The sequence below is a fragment of the Oreochromis niloticus genome, linkage group LG17, assembly GCF_001858045.2.
Source record: "Oreochromis niloticus isolate F11D_XX linkage group LG17, O_niloticus_UMD_NMBU, whole genome shotgun sequence".
Classification (NCBI taxonomy): Eukaryota; Metazoa; Chordata; class Actinopteri; order Cichliformes; family Cichlidae; genus Oreochromis; species Oreochromis niloticus.
This window is the reverse complement of record NC_031981.2, coordinates 36,401,511-36,422,408: the sequence shown is the minus strand read 5'-3', so window position 1 is coordinate 36,422,408 and position 20,898 is coordinate 36,401,511. Positions and strand designations below refer to the sequence as shown.

The following is a 20,898-nucleotide window of genomic DNA, read 5'->3' as shown; positions in this document are numbered from 1 at the left end:
ACCTTTGTCCTCGCCTTGCTCATACTGCATCAATAAGACAAAGCCGAACCCTGGGGATGAGTTTTATCTTCTCACTCATTGCTCTGTCCCTTCTCCAAATGGCTCTGCTGACAGGACTTGTGATGGGTGTAATCCACTGGTCTCCTGACAGACTGGATCCTGGCCTGCACTCCCCATCTACCACCACAGAGCACAATGGGAATTTCAGTTTGATCTGCCAGCCAAGATTTTCATCACAAACTAGCGCTATAAAAACCACCTTGACTTGTGGCAGCAGAGGAGCTCAATCACTACTTGTTAGATTTTCTGTCTCGGCTTCTACTTGTCCTGTGGTGATTTACAGCTGGGCTTAAGATCACATTATGAGGAACGTGGCACATCCCTCAGAGGACGGCAGGAGGTTAAAGTTATGATGCTGCATCAGAATCAAGCATTATCATGAAATATCACATCTTGGGTTCAACACATGCAGCGGCACACACCGCAGCTGAATTGGAAGATCTGGTGGTGACATCTGGGTATCCTGTGAACACACACGTAGTCAGCAAATTGGAGGAAAAATAGATCGAGTTTGGCAGAAGATATATAAGAGGGAGAAGCAACTGGCAGGTGCGTGCCATCCGGAGCTTACACAAGAAGCTTGATAAATACTTAACTGGCTTGTAGCACATGGCATAAACCCCTGTTGGGTAACAATCAGTGAATAAGGCACGGGGGGCTGACAGCAGGGTGCAGGTCAGGGACGAGGAAGAGGGGGTAATGGTTCTGAGAGGTTACATCTACTGTGTCACATCCTCTGCCTGTCCTCTCCCTGTTTGTCTCTGTGCAGAGCTTCCAGCTGTGATCTTCGGGACATTATTCTGATGTTGCGTCACAGCCTCATGTCTGCACCACGATGATCACCAGATTCTCTGCGGCAGCACAACAAACCTAACAGCTACAGAAACTAAATAAGAAAAGCCACATGTAATGATCATGTAATGTACGCTTTCCACTTAAAACCAAATTCCCAAAAGTAAGTATCTATCTATCTATCTATCTATCATAAAAGGAGTTCCTAGGTATTTTAAAAATGCCAATAAAACAGGTATCCAGGTAAAAAGAGCAGCAGCTCTGTTTCAAAGATGATTGGGGAGAACCGAGGACAAACAGACAAAAAGAAAGCTTCTTATGTTCTTGTCATGGCCTCTGGTTTTGGTCCCAGGGCTTTTGGATCCCTTTTTATTATTAAATGTTTTCTGTCTGTTTTCACATAAGGTTTGTTGTTTGTTTTAGGTTAAGCTGTTTATTCCAGCACTGATTTCATCATTCCATAATAATTCTCAGCATTAGTAATGCTGAGAATTATTTCTTATGACATATATTGTACTGGTGTTTAGATTGCCTTGCTGTTCAAGCATTCATTTTGAATTCTTGGTTTAAAATTCTGTCAGGGGCTGGGTCTGCGACCCAGTGTTTTGTTTTATTTTGTATTGTTGATCTCTTGTGTTAATATTATGTTAAAATCATGTGCTAGTATTCTTATTCTTATTATTAGTTTGTCTTGGCTGAGTTTTAGTCTGGTTTGTTTTTTCTATGCTTCCTCATCTATGTAGGTTCCCCTTGTGTCTCTCTCCTCCGTGTCCCTCTCCCTCTCTCATTCCCTCTGTCTCTTGTGTGTCCCAGTTCATGTCTCTTCATGTTTCCTGTTTTATTTTGAAAGTCTTTTTTCTATGTTCATTGTGCTTAGTTTTACTTTTCCCTGTGACGTCATGATTATTTGTGTCAGCTGTGTTTTCCCAGGTGTTTCCACTTCCCTTATTACCCTTCTGTGTATTTAAATCCTCTGTCTTCCTCTGTTCAGTGTTGCAGTGTTATCTCATGTCATGTCACAGTAAGTTTCAGGATTGTTTTCATGCATTTGTTCAGGTCCCTGTTCATGTTTCGAGTCATAGTTTTCACAGGTGCACATTCAGATTCACGTCACGGTCATGTCAATGTGTTCATGTTGAGTTTAGTTTATCCCAGTTCAGGTTTTAGTAGAGTCTTGCCTTTGCTTAAAACTTCAGTTCATCTCTCTAGTGTCTGCTTTTGGGTCCGTTTCACAAACACACCGGTGTACCCCGCCGTGACAAATTTAGTCTATTATCTATATTTCTTGTGTGTTTAGTTCTCTCAGTCTTTCCCTGTCTGTTCCTCCATCGGTCTTCACCCTATGTGTTCATACGTTTGTCAAGCATACACTTACACATATACTGCTTCCAAGGAGACTGACTTTGTATGTTTCATGTTTACAGTGGTCTTGAGCAATAGTTCTCCAGGCTTTTATTGGCTTCTTTTTCACTCATTTTCAGTGAAAAGTGTTTGTTTGTGTGCTTGTTTACTAAGGTGCTTAACACTGATATATGAATCATTCAATTAAAAAAAATCCACCTAACTAAAATGATAAACCAGTGTTATATCTACATGCACTACAAGGATGACAGCTTAACACAGAAACAAATTATGTTTTGCAGCATGTCACAAAACACATGTTGTTGTTGTTGTTTTATAACAAATGCTGAGGGTAACACAGTTTGACAGGCAACTAACGTTTTTGCACCAACAGTGTTATTCATACCTTATTGTTGTATAAAGCACTTTGAGTGCTCAGTTAGAGTAGAAAAGCGTTACATAAGAACTGGTCCATTTACCATCTTATAACCCCACTGAGAAACCTAAATAGCAGTAAAGGTAATGACTAACTGATGAACATAGTCTAACATTTAGAATAGAATAGAATAGAATAGCTTTTTATTGTCACTGTTACAAGAACAGTGAAAGGCAGTTTGGCATCTCTCCATGTGTGTGGAGTACACAATAGCGTAAGTATTTACACAATGACAGACAAATTTACATTTACACAAGAAAGATATGTTGTTACACATACACCTGCAAACATACACGCACATACATACATGTATGTATATATACATATTTGCATCCGTATATATACATATTTGCATCCGTACATGCACACATATTTCCACATACACCAGGGGTGTCCAAACTTTTTTCGCTGAGGGCCACATACATAAAAATATAGGAGGGGCTGGGCCACTTACTAGAAATTAGGTATATAACCTTAACTGTAGTGTATTAAAAATCACTTAAAAGTGGTCAAATGTGTTATATTGTTGAATTAAAGACAAAACTGCCTTCATCACAGCTTTTCATAAATGGATCTTTATTAATTTATTCAGAAAAAGCTTTGGTAGCTCATTCTCAGAACAGCAGCAGATTTCTTCTTGGACAGAAGATTTACAGCACAGAGAAAAAACAATAAAGGGGAAAATGGGACGGGGACATTTCAAGCTTGTTATTTAAGTTCTTAGGCTTAGCAACACACCTATTAACGTTCGTTTGAAACGGTTATCAACATTAACAGACTGCACTGGACTTAATAACAGGAGTCCATATAATTTTAGTAAATTATTCTGGAGTATCAGCTGCACTGGGTATGTAAATCGGGCCATCCAGCTGCGGTGCTGGTCCGACGCCACTCGTGGCAAAAATCCGGACAAATGTCACTTGATCAAGGAGCAGATCTGCATCAGATGAGATCAGCTGACTTTGCGTGTGCGTGCGCTGTGCACAGCGGTGTGTACTCTGTGTGTTAACAAGAAAAACGCATATAAGAAAGTGGTGCGCAAAAGCAGGGTAGTGACAGAATTGATGCGCATTATTGATATTTGAAGCATGTGTACCTGCACATTAACACACGGGTACTGTGGAATATATTTTTACTCACCTAAAGCGCTCGTGCTCTCGTCCACTCCCCGCAAAACAATTAGCAGCTGTGCGGCGTCTGTGGCATCGGTGCTCTCATCGCATGCGATGGAGTAAAAATCAAAAGCACAGCTTTATCAGACAGTTGCAGTTTAATGTTGGCTGACAGTCTTCAGTGCGTGGCACAACTGTATTTCTGGACATGCTGACGTTGTTGAAGTCCTGCACTTTTTCCGGGCACATTATTTCGGTGACTTTAACGAGGCAGCGTTTTATGAGGTCTCCATCTGAAAAAGGCTTGCCATGTCTTGCCATGAGTTGGGCGACCTCATAGCTGCTATTGGAGCCTTTTCCTGGACAATTTGAGCACGAAAAAAAATATACTGTTGCTGACCCTGCAGGAGAGCTACCCTTTGCTTTACTTTCTGCTCTCGCTCAGCACCAGTGTAGGATGCATAGGCCTGATGTTTGGTTTCATAATGACGTCGTACATTATACTCTTTCATAACTGCCACAGTTTCAGTGCAGATAAAACAGACACACGTCCCCTTGAATTCTTTGAAGAAATATTCACTCTCCCAAATTTTCTGCATTCACTCAACCTTTGGCTTCTTTGGTTCTGCCATGTTTAGTAACTTGGGGGTAAATTTCTTCTGTGATTGTCCTTTTTGGTGGAGCAACTGCCTTGATCAGCAGCAGCTCCCCCTGGTGTTAAAACTAAGAAGTGCAATACACTCAAGCAAAAGTTGAAGTGCGGGCCATACTCTATTCTATTTATAAGATTACTTGCGGGCCAATTAAAACTGGACCGCGGGCCGCAGTTGGCCCGCGGGCCGGACTTTGGACACGCCTGACATACACGCTTACATCTATATACATACACATACATGCCATCTAACTAGCAGGTGCATTGAGAGGTGCAGTGTGATCAGTGATATTGCACATTGAGTGTGTGGGGGGATGATATTGCACATTGAGTGGGGGGGGGGATGATATTGCACATTGAGTGGGGGGGGGGGGGGTGCTGTTGGAACTATACTAAATAATGTTATAATAAATACAGTTTAAAGAGGTAGGAATGTTGGTTGCATTGAAGTATAAACAAAAATACGATTTATAAATAAGGTGTAATATCCATGAGTGTTGACAGTGCAGTTATCCTCCAATCAGGGTGGAGGTAGGGCATGTTTGACAGCCTGTGGGTAAAAACTTCTGTTGAGTCTGTTTGTCTTCGACCTGATGGACCTGTAGCGTTTACCAGAGGGAAGGGGGGAAAAAAGTGAGTGTCCAAGGTGCGAGGGATCTTTGATGATGATGCTGGCTTTCTGCTGAAGTCTGCCAGTATAGATGTCTCTGAGGGGAGTTAGTGAAGTGCCGATTGCCCGCTCTGCTGCCCTCACCACCCGCTGCAGTTTCCTCTTGTCCTCCGCGGTGCAGCAGTTGAACCAGAGTGTGCAGCAGTAAGTCAGAAGGCTCTCAATGGTGGAGCGGTAGAAGTTTACTAGCAGTCTTTGGGGTAATTGGGCCTGACGTAGTTTCCTGAGGAAGTACAGCCTTTGTTGTGCTTTCCCTACCTGGTGGGAGATGTTTGTGGACCAGGTAAGGTCGGCCGAGATGTGGACTCCGAGGAACTTAAAGCTTTCTACCCTTTCTACCTCCTCCCCATCAATGTAGAGGGTAGAGTGCTCAGATCGCCTTGTTCTTCTGAAGTCGATTACCATCTCCTTGGTCTTGGCTGTGTTCAGATGCAGGTTGTTGTCGTCACACCATTGCTTCGGATGCTGAACCTCCTCTCTGTAGGCTGAATCATCGTTGTTGTCGATCAGTCCTATGATGGTGGTGTCATCAGCAAATTTTATAATGGTGTTACTGGTGTGGATTGGTGAACAGTCATGGGTGAAAAGTGAGTATAAGAGGGGACTGAGGACACACCCCTGTGGGACACCCACATTCAGAATGAGGGTGGAGGAGGTGTGCTCTCCCATTCTTACGTTCTGGGGTCTGTTGCTCAGGAAGTCCAGTATCCAGCTGCACAGTGAGCTGCTGAGTCCTAAGTTGCTTAGTTTATTAACCAGTTTGTGGGGTTGAACTGTATTGAAGGCAGAGCTGAAGTCCACAAATAGCATTCTCACATAGGTGTTACTACAGTCCAGGTGTGTGAGGGCTGTGTGAAGAGCTGTTATTATGGCATCCTCTGTCGACCTGTCTGCCCTGTATGCAAACTGGTGTGGATCGAGGTTTGCAGGGATGGCAGCTTTAATGTGTGACATGATGAGCTGTTCGAAACATTTGGCAATTATGGGTGTTAAAGCAACTGGACGATAGTCATTCAAGCAGCTCACTGTGTTCTTCTTGGGCACTGGAACGATGGTGGCTGACTTAAGGCAGGATGGTACTACAGACTGTAGCAGTGAGAGGTTGAAGATGGTGGTGAAAACCTCTGCTAGTTGGTCTGCACATGCTTTAAGCACTCTACTGGCTACACCGTCAGGACCAGCTGCTTTCCTCGCGTTGACTCTGCGCAGTGTGGCTCTGACCTGGTGCTGCTCCAGCTGGATGGGAGCGTCGTCCCTCTCTGTAATGGCAGGATGGGTGATGGTGTCCCTGTTTTCTTGGTCAAAGCGGGCGAAGAAATGGTTTAGGGTGTCAGGTAAGGTGATGTCTGGGGAGTTGGTTTGTGTGCAACTGTCTTTGTAGCCAGTGAGTGTCTTGATCCCCTGCCACATGTTTCTGGAGTTCTTTGTGTTAAAGTGTTCCTCGATGCGCTGTTTGTATTTGCACTTGGCTTCTTTTATGTCTTTAACCAGAGATTGGCGTGCCTCTTTGTAGACTTGTTGGTCTCCTGATTTGAAGGTGCTGTCACGTGCTCTTAGTAGGGCTCTCACCTCACTGTTGAGCCATGGCTTCTGGTTTGGGAACACTTTAACAGTCTTTGTTGTTGTTACGCTCTCAGTACAGAAGCTGATGTATGAGAGTACGGCAGATGTGTGGCCCTCCAAGTCTGATCCTTCTGCAAATACACTCCAATTCGTGTTATCAAAACAGTCTTGTAGGGCCGTGGTGGCTTCCGCGGTCCACACTCTTACTGATTTTTCAGATGGTTTTTGTCTTTGAATTAGAGGTTTATAAGCAGGGATCAAGGACAGAGAGAGATGATCAGAGAGTCCGAGATGAGGCAGGGGGGTGGCCTTGTAAGCATCTGGGATGTTGGTGTAGACCTGGTCTAGTGTGTTGTTTTCCCTCGTCGGAAAGCTCACGTTTTTAAAGAATCCAGGCAGGACAGATTTCAGGTTTGCGTGGTTAACATTTAGCAGTTAAAGACCTAGATTCTTACCTTCTTACCTAAAAAGCCTTACCTTCTGTATACTACATCTCCAGCACTGAAGCATATGCAGAAAGTTAACAATTACTGAATGAATAATAAAGAAATTGGCATTTAATTAGAATCTGTTGTTGGCAACAGGTAATAAACTTCACAGAATGGGTCAGAGCTGTAGGTACATTTGATGACTGTACCGGACACAAGTGCAAGAAATGCTAATGTTGCTTTGTTGCTGCCTAACGATAATAAGCAAATGTTGGCTGATATTATCTACTAACACTGTATCAGTTTTGTCTCACTGCTCTTTTGTGCATACTGGCATGACTTTATCAGACACTAGATGCCATTATGTCCAATGTTTCCAATCCAATGTTTCTAAGTTTATAAGAAAGAAAAATTGACTAATGAAAAAAAAAATACTTTTTTTTCACTGTCATCTCTACAAAAACACGGAGCTTTCATAATCATCAAAGGACTGTGCTCTTTGCAGGCAGGTTTGACAACACTTAAAAATAGCTCTTCAGTGAAATGAAAAAGCCTCTCTTCCAGAGCTCTGGTTTGTGCCATGAAGCTCCTCTGTAATCCCATTCACCACTGTCACTACAATAAGTTGCCACCATCATCGCTGGCCAGCAGAATAAGAGGCCGGCGTCACTCCTGTAAGCCCTGCTCCACTGACATTAATCTGTGAAGCCGACAAGGATGACTGAGAATATTAAAATGACCTTATGGATGTTGCTATTTTAAAACGTCAAGCAATGATTGAAGTGTGTGTGTGTGTGTGTGCATGCATATGCATATTATGTACTTGAGAAGGTTGAGAAGGATTATTTCCAGCTGCAGTGTGAAGACAGACAAACCACTAAGAAGAAAACATGATGAGAATCATTTGATTTAAAAAGCAATGGAGGTTGTGGTGACTGATACTTGCTAAAAGCCCTCATATATCAGTGTAAATAATAAAAGAAGACTGTAAAGCGAAGAATCATTTGTTGATGGCAAAATGTATCAGGCATTTTTAACAAGAACATGAAAATGCTTTGGACAAAAATCTATATATTTTTTAACTCTTATAGAAACATTAAAAGTTCTGCCTCTTTACTTCTTCAAAAGCCGTGTTTCAGTAAAAACCTCCTTGAAGCCGGAAGTCATTTTTGAATCTACCTCCATGCATTATTCATGGCCTGGCTGCTGCCATTGGACTGCTCGTGTGCCATGGCCTATTTAGAGCCACTCGTGAATCCATTAGCCGTGAACGGTGAAGTGCCAAGGCTCATCTATAAGCCGCCTCACAGCCACATGAATCCATTCATAGCCTCTTACACAATAACAACAATGAAGAACAGCTGGGCTTTTTTTAACCTGGCTGTGGCTGATTAATGGATCGTGTAATTATGGTGTTGATAAAAATATGAGCAAAACTTAAACCAAGATTAGATCATTATAGACTACATTTGGATTGCTTTTTAACAAGTAATAACCTCGGGATGAAAAAAATGTTGGTGAACCTGTAGTTCCTCAAAAACAAAAACAAAACTGGCACAAAATTAGCAAATTTATGCTAAGGTTTGTCCCCACAGCCCAGATGTTAAAATGCCCTTTACAATATTCTTTACAGTAAAAGAAAAAAAGACAATACAAACAAAAAAAAAAACAAAAAAACACAATATGCAATCTGATTTTATTCACACGTTAGCTACCCAGAACTAGCGCTACTTAATAAGCTGTACCATCTTATCCAAATGTACTCACATCTGGTTATAAAAAATAAACAAGCAAGCAAAAAAAAAACAAAAAACTGATGCCAACTCCCAAAGCAGCAAGCTGAGCAGTAGTAGTAGTGTATATACATACATATATATGTGTGTGTGTGTGTGTGTGTGTGTGTGTGTGTGTAAATTACCCACTCGCCCTGCAGACGGTCTTTATCCTTCAAGCTTGTGCCCTACCAGAAGCCTTAGTAATTTTATGCATACATTACCAGTCAAAAGTTTGGACACACCTTCTCATTTAATGGTTTTTCTTTATTTTCATGATTATTTACATTGCAGATTCTCACTGAAGGAATCAAAACTATGAATGAACAGATATGGAACTATGTAGCAAGCAAAAAAGTGTGAAATAACACAAAACATGTTTTATATTTTAGATTCTTTAAAATAGCCGCCCTTTGATTACTGCTTTGCACATTCTTGGCGTTGTCTCGATGAGCATCATGAGGTTGTCACCTGAAATGGTTTTCCAACACTCTTGAAGGAGTTCCCAGACATGCTGAGCACTTGTTGGCCCTTTTACCTTCACTCTGCGGTCCATCTCATCCCACACCATTTTGATTTGGTTTAGGTCAGGTGACTGTGGAGGCCAGGCCACTCCATCACTCTCCTTCTTGGTCAAATAGCCCTTACAAACACAGGCTGGAGGTGTGTTTGGGGTCATTGTCCTGTTGAAAAATAAATGATGGTCCAGCTAAACACAAACTGGATGGGATGGCACGTCGCTGCAGGACGCTGTAGTAGCCATGCTGGTTCAGTGTGCCTTCAATTTTGAATAAATACTCAACAGTGTCACCAGCAAACCATCCCCACACCATCACACCTCCTCCTCCATGCTTCACAGTGGGAACCATGCATGTAGAGACCATCAGTTCACCTTTTCTGTATCACACAAAGACACCTCAGGTGGAACCAAAGATCTCAAATTTGGACTCATCAGACCAAAGCACAGATTTCCACCAATCTAAACAAATCTCTTCTGCTTGTTGCTTTTCTTTAGTCATGGTTTTTTAGCAGCTATTTGACCATAAAGACCATATTCGTCTCCTCTGAACAGTTGATGTAGAGATGTGTCTGCTGCTGGAACTCTGTGTGGCATTTATCTGGACTCTAATCTGAGGTGCTGTTAACTTGCCATTTCTGAGGCTGGTGACTCGGATGAATTTATCCTCAGCAGGAAAGGTTGACTCTTGGTCGTCCTTTCCTGGGGCAGTCCTCATGTGAGCCAGTTTGATGGTTTTTGCGATTGCACATGGGGACACATTCAAAGTTGTAGCAATTTTCCAACTGACTGACCTTCAGTTCTTAAATTAATGATGGACTGTCATTTGTCTTTACTTAACTCATTGGTTCTAGGTAATTATATGAATTCTAACAGTTGTCAAATAGGGCTGTTAGCTGTGTACCAACCTGACTTCTGCACAACACAACTGATGGTCCCAGCTCCATTAAGAAGGCAAGAAATTCCACAAATGAACCCTGACAGGCACACCTGTGAAGTGAAACCATTTCAGGTGACTACATCATGAAGCTTATTGTGAGAAGGCCAAAGGTTTGCAGTACTATCAACAAAGCAAAGAGATGCTACCTTGAGGAATCTAAAATATAAGACATAGAGTTATTTATGAATTTGTTTTTTCTACATAATTCCATATATCTTGCTTTATATATCTGATGAAAAAACATTTGATGTTTTTTCCTGCACTTGCCATTGTCAGCGAATGGTAAATATTTTAACTACAATTCTTGAGCCCTGAAGGAGCAGAAAAAAATGACGATATCCATGCAGTGCAGCACATATGGGCAGCACATGTTTTCAACTGATCCAGTTTGTCTTATTAATCAGTGGAGGAAGATTTGTTTTTCTTCTTCTGCAGCAGAAAATCCAATCTCTGCATGCCACTACTGCACTACTACTACTACTACATTAATACTGGGATGTTAACTTGTTAGCAAGCATTTAGCTGTGGCTAATACTACACACAATTTTGTCACAATAGAAGGAACAGAAATATATCCAAACATTCTGACTTGGAAGTGAATTTTACCCTCTTTAAAAATGTTAAGCTAAATAAAATACACAGCAACACTGTATCCGTCTACGGCTTTTCCCACTGATCTTATGTGATGTTATGTGTGTTGTGTGAGTTGGATGGGCCTCTGAGGAAGCGAGGGACCACTGGATTCTAATCCTCATGTTCAATGAAAAGCGCTTCATCGGCTGGTTCGGGCAGAGCGATGTCATTGTCAGTGGCATGTGGGTTGTGGTTGGTTGGTTGAGAGTATTCTCACGCTACATCCAGAGCTAGTGCTGAACACTGCAAACCTGCAGGCTGTTGTGTGCGCCATCAGGCTAAGTAAAGTACACAAAAAGGCTCCTGAAAAAGGATCTGAAAAATGCATAAGCATAGGTGCAATTTTTGAATCAATACAAAAAAGAATAAACTTCAAGGCAAAATATAAAGCTATGTAATGCAGGAAGTGAGTGAGTGAGGTCAGTGTCAAACAGGGAAAAATGAGTCACTGTTTTCACACAGATGGCACAGCTGCCCACCAAGGCCTTTTCTTTTATGAAAAACATCACTTATCGTTTCAGAGATAACACCTGAGAGCACATTTATCACTGTTATTACTGCTACAAACAAAGGCTAATGATGTTCTCTGATATATTCAAGGTTTAACAAAGCAGCTTGCAACATGTGCACTGACTGACACGTGATGCCCATGGTTTGTTTTTCACTTTTAGCCATCACAGTGGTGTAAATATTGTACAAACTGGCAGTGAGTGGTGGAGGTTGTTATGCTTACATGTTCACATTGGTCCACAGACCAGGATCTTGTGTCTGCTTTTTTGGGGATGGTGTGGTTCTGTTGGGTTCATCTAGCCACAATGTCCAGCAGTGTGAGAAGTGTTTGGGATAAGGATTAGCACCTCCAAGCCTGAGGCCATCGGTCGCAGGAAGAAAGATGGAGTGCCCCTTCCAGTTCAGGAACTAATTGCTATCCAAAGTGGAAGAGTTAAAGTATATTGAGGTCTTGTTCAAGGAATGAGGGAAAAGTGAAACAAGAGTTTGACAGATAGAATAGTCCAGTATGTGAAGCGATGTAGATTCTGCACAGCTTAATTATGGTGAAGAGAGAGATGACCAAGATTGTGAAGCTGTCAAATTTAGCAGTCAGTCAGTCACAGTCAACCCTTACCTATAGTCTGGGTAATTACTAAAAGCAGTAGAAATTACTTTCCTTTAAAGAGGGCCTGGCTTGGCGATAGCGAGAGAAGCTGCGTCATTTATAAAGAACTCAGAGTCATTCCTCGACATCCAAGGTAGGTAGTTCAGGCATCTGACTTGGATGCCTTCTGGGACCTCCTAGGGTGAGGTGTTTCAGGGGTGTCCTACCAGGAGAAAGTCCAGGCCAGACCCAGGCCACACTGGAGAGATTATATCTCTTGACTAGTGTTACGCCCCTCTGCAGCCCCTAATCTCCTCAGTGTGTTCAGCTGGTGCTAATTGACCACACATAGTCAGGTGTGGATAAAAGCATACCTGAAGCAGGCTTTCAAGAAGGCTCGCTGGTCTTTGCCTTGGTATTACCAGCCATTTTAGCCAACCTGCTATGCATTTTAAGATTAAAACCTCTTCTCACTGACATGCTGGTATTCGTCTCCTTATTTATGTTGCGGCTTTTGAGCCGGGTCATAACAACTAGCTTGGAAATGCTTAAGTGTCCCCCCAGAAGAGATTGATGGGGTGGCCTGCGTTTCTGCTTAGACTGCTGCTCCCACAAACTAGACCCAGATAAACAGCAGCAGATGGATGGATGGATGAAAGTGTATTATAGTGTCCTTTAAAAAAATCCTTTGGGATAAAATGAGTCTGCTTCCCTGTATATGTGCTATACACAGCAGTAATATGTGGTGCTGATATTTCAGTAATGAGAAGTTGTTAAATTTATTTTTGCAGCCTTTAAGCCAAGCACCTACATATTCAGCTGCTACCGATGGATTTGTATCTGTTTCCACAACACCCACCATGTTAAAAATAGTTCCTGCTATCCCAAACCAACACTTCTTTTTCCCCTTCTTTTAGAGTTGCTGTCATCTTTCCTTCAACCTGTGAGATAAGTGCCCATCATCAGTCACCACATACTGCATAGCGTACCACCCAAACGAGACACACGGATAGTTTAGGGGTCTGGAACCTCTCTCTATTGTATCTACACACACCTTCTGAAACTCTCTGCCCTCCACTGCCTAAAAAAGGCTAAATTTAATCACAAATAATATTCAGATTCTTTAATTCTAACACTGATACTGCTGAAACTCGCTGCTGTTTGCCGCAGGACTGTAGAAGAGTCTGGAGCTTTGGTAATGAAAAGCTTCCCTGGTCCATAAGCTCTCAGGAGTGTCCTCTCCCAACCTTTCCTCCCACATGGACTTCCTCCACTCTGACTGACTCATCCTGCCATTGAGCTTACAGTGTTCCAATGGCAGATCTCTATATCTCTTTAATGCAAGTAACAAACACACACTCATTCAACTGAGAATTTTGCAAAGGATAAGGATACGCTTTATTTGTCAGTTGCAGTTGCCTGCAGCTGAAATGACAGACCTAGTTGACCATACAGACAATACATGCAATAAACAAACTTACATTGGGGAGACAGGTCAGGCTAGGCAGCAAAAAAAGGGGGTAGACAGTGAAATATGTAACATATAGGGGCAAGGTCAGGAGAAAACAAAACAAAAAAAAAAAAAGGGTTTCTGCCCATGATGACTCCAACAAGTGAGTCATCATGAGGAGAAAACATAAAAACTCCATAGCACATAAAGAGCACAGATATCATCACACTATACGCCATGAAACACAGACAAGCAACATAAGGGCGGGGGTACGCCAGTGTACACAGGAAACTGTTAAAAAAATGGTGGAAAAAAAAAAAAAAGGCGTCCAAAAACTCACAAACACCGAGTGAGAATTTCAAGGTCAGAAATGACCGTGAGCATGGGAGGCTCGGGAACTTTCATCATCAGTGAAGAGGGAAGGATTCATAGGATAGTTGGTGGGCTGACGGTAGATGGTGGTGTGGGACATTTAGGGGTGATGGTCGAGGGCGAGTTATTCTGGACATGCATGATGGCGTTCATATCTTGAGGTTCTTTACAGAAACACAAAAAGACCAAAAGAGATTTACAACCTTTCAAGTGCATGCTGTGGGTGTGTGGGTAAGATTAATCTGCACAGATCCTATCAGCTTTTTCATCACAAGATGTAATCACAAACCTAGACTTTAAACATGGGAATCTATGCAGACTCACTTGTTTTTTGGCCTTCTTGAGGAAATCAGAACTGGATTGGCTGGATGATGCTGCGAGCCTGTGCTCTGAGGTAAGTGGTGCAAAGTACAAGAAAATACAGTGGGGTTAGTTTAACTGGTCATTTTGAATTGTGCATAGGTGTGAATGTGGGTGCGAGTGGTTGTCTGTCTCTCTGTGTTAGACCTGCAACAGACTGGCAACCTGTCCAGGGTGTACCCCACCTCTCACCCTATGGCAGCCGGGATGGGCTTGAGCCTATCTCTGAAGGAGAAGTGGGACAAAAGGAGGGATGGATGGATAGAAAAGTATGTTTGCTAAATTTGCTATATACTGGTTCAGACAGAGTCACTCAGTGTGTCACTGGAATTTAGATTTTTTTTAAAATTTGCATTCTCTCTTTTGTGTCTTTTAATCTCACCACTACACCTTGCATGTCATTGTCTCAAGTGTTTTCATCATTTGTGGAAAAGGACCTTGTGGTCAGAGTGCACAAATTGCATTTGTTGAACCCACTTCTAATGTAATCCAAATTTTAATCAAAGAAAAGTTAACTGAACACTTCTCTCTTACACCTGGGACATCCCTTGTGTAACACTGTCTGGCTCCTTGCTGTCAGCACCTCCCTAATGGACACCTGTACAGTAGTTTCATGGAATTCTACCACCTGCATTTCCCCTGTCGGTAAAAGGCACAAAAAAACACCATTCTTGCAACAAGTCCACGTCTTTAGCAGTCTTTTCTCTCCTTGCATCAAACATGAAGTAATAATGATTTCACAGCCTGACAGGTGGCACCTCGCTGTTGAATATCTTAGACAGGAGAGTAGACTGAAAACCTCACACCATTTTCTTCTTTCACGGGTTGTCAGCTTGGTGAGAAAAAGAAAGGTGGTTATGTAAACATAACTCTGTTAGTAACCATGGCACCTGGGAAATAACACTGTGTACAGAAAATATGCTCTGTGTGTATGATATGTGATATTTTTTATTCTGAAGCAAGCCAAAACAGAACCTAAATATAAAAACATAGATACTGCATACACAGACATGGTAGTGGAATCTGGATTACATAACTGATCATAGTTCATGTTTCTGTTAAATAGACTCAAATGAAAAGAAAACACATGTTGTATATGAAGGTGTCAATTACTTTGCAGCTAATATGAGGATATTAAATACTATGAGGAGTACTCCACTGCATTTCTACTGACATTTCTGCTAAAACAATACGTTTTGCCAGTGTAGTGGGTCAGACAAAACCTTTAATTTAAAACTTTAACTTTATTGTGTTGTTTTACTGCCAAACTTGTTGTTTGAACAAGAAATACTTAAAACAATTACTTCAAAACTAAGTACTTGAAAAAATTATCTATGTAATTATTAAGTAAACAGCTAAGTTTAGCTGAAGCAGAAACTCAACCGACCTGTTGTTTAAATCTTTTGATTCAGAGGGGTGACCTAAGCCAACTTTTGTCTAATTGGCTATTAAACGAAAGTTGGCTTAAGTCAGCAATTAATTCCTCAGGCAATAGGAAGGAACTGAGTTGCTAGCAGGTTGTCGCACTCACCCACAGTTTGCATGGAAGACGCTAACTTGTTGGCACACTCTCCAAGCTGAAGTGAAATTTGTAAAAGTGTGACAACAGAAACAGAAATTGAGAATGTTTGCCTTCAAAGTAAAACTTGTGCCTTACCATTACAACCAAAACATTTCAAAAGGTACAAGCTTTATTTTGAAGGTTCCCTATTTCTGGTTCATGCCACACCTTTCACAGTTTCACTACCAATTGGGGGTTAATTAGCAAGTATCTGCAGACAATTCATTGTCTTGCATGCATACAGCTGGTGGTTACGGTAATCTGCTGGTGACCAAAGGAATCACAAGGAAGTTTTCTGTGCACCACTGTATACTTGTTTGGAACCAATTTTGTGTTAGTGTGGGAGTTATACACAGAAGATTCAGTGTCTGAAATAGTGAGTTTAAAGGTGCTAGCAGGTGTACTGTTGATCTATGAAAAAAGCCAAGCTAGCTGTTCCTAGCTAGTTCCATTTATTATGCTAAGATAAGATAAGCCAGTTACCTTAAAGAGCCATCTCTTTGTGCTTCGACGGGAGAGCAATCTTTTCATCTAACTTACTGCAAGAAATGTAATGACATTGTTTTTTACAGTAGGAGCTAGTATTGCTAGCCTAAGAATGTTTGACACCAAACTAAACACACAGATAGATGCACCGATACTTAATGATAACATGCTGTGTAATGTCTGGACAGCAATGACAGATGTAGCTTAGAAATTTCCTTTTAGGGTCAGCCTAAACTTCATATGAGCATATGCAGAAGATCGTATATTCCTGTATTTATAGCAACAGAGTTGGCACCTAAATTGGTCCAAAATGTAAGCATGCAAGAAAGGACTTTGTCTGGGTCAGGACAGAGCGTAACCAAGCCGAGCCGAGACCAACCAGGGTATCCGATAAGGCGGTGAGGAGTCAGCACATTGTCAGCCACACAGACAGGCAGGCTGGCAACCAGAGGAGGCTGTGCTTCAAAATCTCTGAGTCATCGCCTGGCCTCCTTTGATTGCCACCCCATACACAAAAACACACACAGAGACACACACACTTCCAAACAGTACCACCACCTCCCCTCCTCCCGATCCCTCTCTGTTGTGTCAGCCATCAGTCTCACTGACAGCGCATGCAGATAGAGCTGTTAGGAGTCAGGCAGCAGCCGTACACATCAGCTAACGGGGAGAAGATTTCGCCGTGCATGAGTAGAGGAGGGGAACAGAGACAACTCTGACAGTTCAGGGAGTTCATTAGCAAGTGCAGAGTGGGCACGAGGTGAGAGGTTTGAAAGGGCACAGCAGGGATTTAACGGGAGCAAGCGTGTAGTGATCTTTATATCCTTGGTCATATGAGAGAACAGCACTCTGCAGAGAAAAGAAAGTCCAACAGTACAGTGGAAAAATACTTGAAGCTGAATGGGAATCAGAATATTGGTGAAAAAGAGCAAGCTGACCTTTCTGTCATTAAGTAGTTCTCGACAGGTCTGGATTAAGAAATGATATGGGAGATACAAATCTGAGCAGATTCCACCTTTCTCACAGACTGGGGCAGAAACGATGTGCAAACCCACACAAAATATGTCAACAACTCAAACACAGACGAAATCACCAGCGACGTGAAAGCGATTGGTCTATTTATAGCAGCATGCTCCATTAATGCAGCCACTGACTGCCAGCCAAGAGAAAGACGAGATAAAGAGAGAGACAAAGAAAGTGTTTACTTGGGCTAAGATTTCCCCCTGTGAGACAGTCAGACTTATATTTATATAAGGCAAGAACCTCCAGCTTACGTAAGATGGAATACATTTTATCACAGAAAATTACACATATTCTAGCCTTCAAAAGGAATGTTTCAAATCATGGAGAGACTTCATCTTCCAGAGCAGACGATGACAAAGCATTTGATTTCAGTGTTGTGTGACATTATGCTGCATTATGGGAATTGTCTGAGCCAGTGTTTTGGAAAAAAAAAAAGAAATTCAGGATATCATGACCTCTAATGATTTGATTTTTGACACCTCTTTTACTCCAATGAGCTTTATTTCAAATGTGTTTGCAAACAGTAGCAAAGTAATGTTTCTTTTTACTCATCAAAGTTACATGTTTAATATTAGACAAACGCAACATGAGTAAATTGTGTTTTCAAACGCTATCCAAATCTACCGGGCGTTGTGTGAAAAAGCAAGTGAGCATCTGTGCCTCCAACATCCTCAGAGGTTAAAATTCACCAGCCAGGCAAAATCCCGTCCCGATTGTGGACATGCAGCTCAGGTATAACACACCGTCCAAGGCCTCTGCTAAAATGCTGCAGCAGTGAAACCCAATCTGAGCAAACTGTGCAGCGTTGAGGATCTCGGCCTTTACGGCAACATTAGGTCAGCGTTTGTTCTTATGCCGATGCAAAGCTAAATGATGGAAACCTGAGAAAGGAGCTGGGAGTCTATTAATGAAACAGAGAGGATGACGATGTATGCAAAGATTTTGTCTTTGGTGATGTTTCTGTATCAGCACAGGAATGACAGATGTAGTTCACGACACAATAATTATAGATTCCCTGTCGAAATGGAAGTAAAATGTCAGTTTCAAAAAAGATGGCCGTTTGGCAGCGCTAGCAGCGTTGATCTAGGACTGATTAAATTCTAATAACTTGGGGATCCCTTCACTTTTTAACCATCACAACCAACAGGTCAAAGCTGAACGTTTAGAGACCTATTACTTGATGGATTAGCACAGAATTAAATACATTTTTACCCACTAATACCCAACACCATGGAAAGGTGGAGGTGGTGATGTGTTATACATTTACATCAGATTTTTACTGAAGAACATGTTTAATGTACTTGGACTAAATATGTCTGTTATTCTTGCTTTAATTACTTCTTACTTTAGAGATTTGTAAATATAAATCTAATACATGATGCTGTGTCATTATAATAAATTAAATCATGTTACATTGAAGTGTACTTAATGAAAACAAATACTGTAATGTAGGTAAGTAATTTATTTATATAGCACATTTCAAGGAGAACAGTCACAGTGTTTTGCATTATAAAATAAGATCAAGCAATTAAAAAAGTATAAATATAATCATACATATGAATCTGCATAATATCTATATCATTCTTTGCTATTTCTCAGCTGTGTATTTACTGTGTGTGTTATTTCCATCATCTGCTATTTTGCAGACAAACTCTTTTTGTGAGCAGCGTAATGCTTTGCAGCTTCACAGCAGCTGGTGTGTGTTCATCAGCAGCCCTGTGCCAAGCAGAAACGTCTGAGCAACTTATTAGCCCGACAGCTTTCTCAGCTACTGTCAGTCCAACATGTCGCTTTCAGGAGGCTAAACATCATCTGTGCTTTGGAACAGACGGTCCTCAGGTGAAGCATATGTTTCCCCAAACATTGTACAGTATTGCCAAATGCCAAGGTTTCAACAAACCTTTATATTAGATGGTGTGAGCTTAGTATGTTTTTTATGCTGCATAAAGTAAGAAATCCCAGGAAGGGCTTTGCTCGAGAGTATACTTTGTGTCCAGGGAGGGGGAGGGGAGAGACAGAGAGGAAGGCAGCTGTACTTACAGGGGTTCCCCAAAGCAATTCCTCTTTCTAAAAATAGCTGCAGCTCTGCCAACCTGGACAAGAGGGGGGAAAATCATTATCCGAAGCATGCATTCAAATGAGCGAGAGAGGGACAGAGGCAGGACCTGAACCCAGCTTGCATAATGTTTGTCAATCAAAGGAAAATGTATATGTAATATTCATAAAGTACTGTCTACAAAAAATGACTTTAAAATCTATATTTTTGGGGGGGGGGGTTACAGCCAGATGTTACAGGAGGAGATGTGAAAGCAGGGATGGAGCATACAGAGGTGGTGTTATGGACAGCACTGCCTCTAGTCGCCTAGGTCACTCAGTAATGTATTCATGTGTGTGCTGTCAAGGCACGCAGGGTAAAAGAAAAAAAAAAGAAGGAAAAAATCATAATAAAAAGACGACTAAATGCTCCACTAATCCGGCCGTGAATGAGAGCGGCTCACTGCAGCAGTTCTTTTATGCTCTGTCGACACCACAGGGGGATAAACGCAACGCTGAGCCAGCACCCATCGCAACCTCACCAACCCCGCTGCACTGCAAACACTGCAGATTACCTCATTTTATGTCTGTTAACCCATTTAAGCCTACTGACTAGTACAGCCGCCAAAGTGGGCAGAGGGGTCTCGGGTGATGGAAAACACCCTCTGGTGGCCATGCTTGAGGTCTCCCACCGCTCACCGCTTTTATTTTAGCCGTTTACACTGACTGACTGTGAGCTGTGATAGAGAGCACATCTTGTTCCAGACTGACATGAGAAAGCTGCATAAAGATTACAACTACAACTTTTTAATACTATTATTTGCCTTGTTTTTGTATTTTGAATTCTTAGTTAACTCATGAGCTTTGAGTTTCTGTTGGTTCTATTATTATTTTGAATTGCACTTTTATTCTTCTTCTGTTCTTATTATTATTATATTTTTGAAATACAAAGTATTAGCCAAAGACATTTTGCTCTTGATTCCACAACACTCACTCGTGAGGTGATCATTCTCACCTCACGAGAGAAGATCTTGCATGGAGCTCCATACCAAGAGCAACTGATTTCTAGCAGCAGCAGTTGTGACCTTCTCACCAATAATCTTGCTTGGTCACATAGCCCATTCTAGCCTTGTGCAGGTCTACAGTCTTGTCCCTGTTGACCATGAACAGCTCTTTGGTCTTGTCCTGTGGTGTGGAGTGGAAGAAATTGATTCTGTGGACAGGTGTGATTTAAATACATAATGGGCTGAGATCAGGAATGTCTGTAATTGATTGGCGGGTTGATTGTAATCAGTAGTTCTTTCTAGGTTAAAATATTTAGTTCTCATACTTAATGAGATCCAAATCAATATCTGACTTTTTTGCAATGTGTTTTTTCAAGATTGTTGGTTGATATTCTGTCATTAAAATAAAACTACATCATATTAGAGAATGTTGATTTCTTTGTATTCCACTCTTGGTAGCCTGGGATCGGTCAACCAGGGCCTCCGCTCTTGGCCCAGCACACAATGCACCCGACCCCTAAGGCGCCTCCTGCGGGTGTTGGGCCTGCAGGAGGATGGGCCCATGTCCCTTTTTCAGGCTGTGCCTCATGGGTTAA

At 41.8% G+C, this 20,898-nt stretch overlaps 2 long non-coding RNA genes across 2 annotated transcripts; both read right to left on the bottom strand.

The window, feature by feature from the left end:
- Positions 1-3,433: 3,433 nt before the first annotated feature.
- Positions 3,434-3,801, bottom strand: LOC112842583 (uncharacterized). Its single transcript, XR_003214410.1, has 2 exons — positions 3,770-3,801; positions 3,434-3,627 (listed from the first exon to the last, which is right to left on the bottom strand). It is a non-coding gene; the product is annotated as an uncharacterized LOC112842583 (long non-coding RNA).
- A 9,583-nt stretch (positions 3,802-13,384) lies between these two features.
- LOC102080007 (uncharacterized) lies at positions 13,385-15,815 on the bottom strand. Its single transcript, XR_269947.4, has 3 exons — positions 15,726-15,815; positions 14,159-14,223; positions 13,385-13,998 (listed from the first exon to the last, which is right to left on the bottom strand). It is a non-coding gene; the product is annotated as an uncharacterized LOC102080007 (long non-coding RNA).
- Between the last annotated feature and the right edge of the window lie 5,083 nt (positions 15,816-20,898).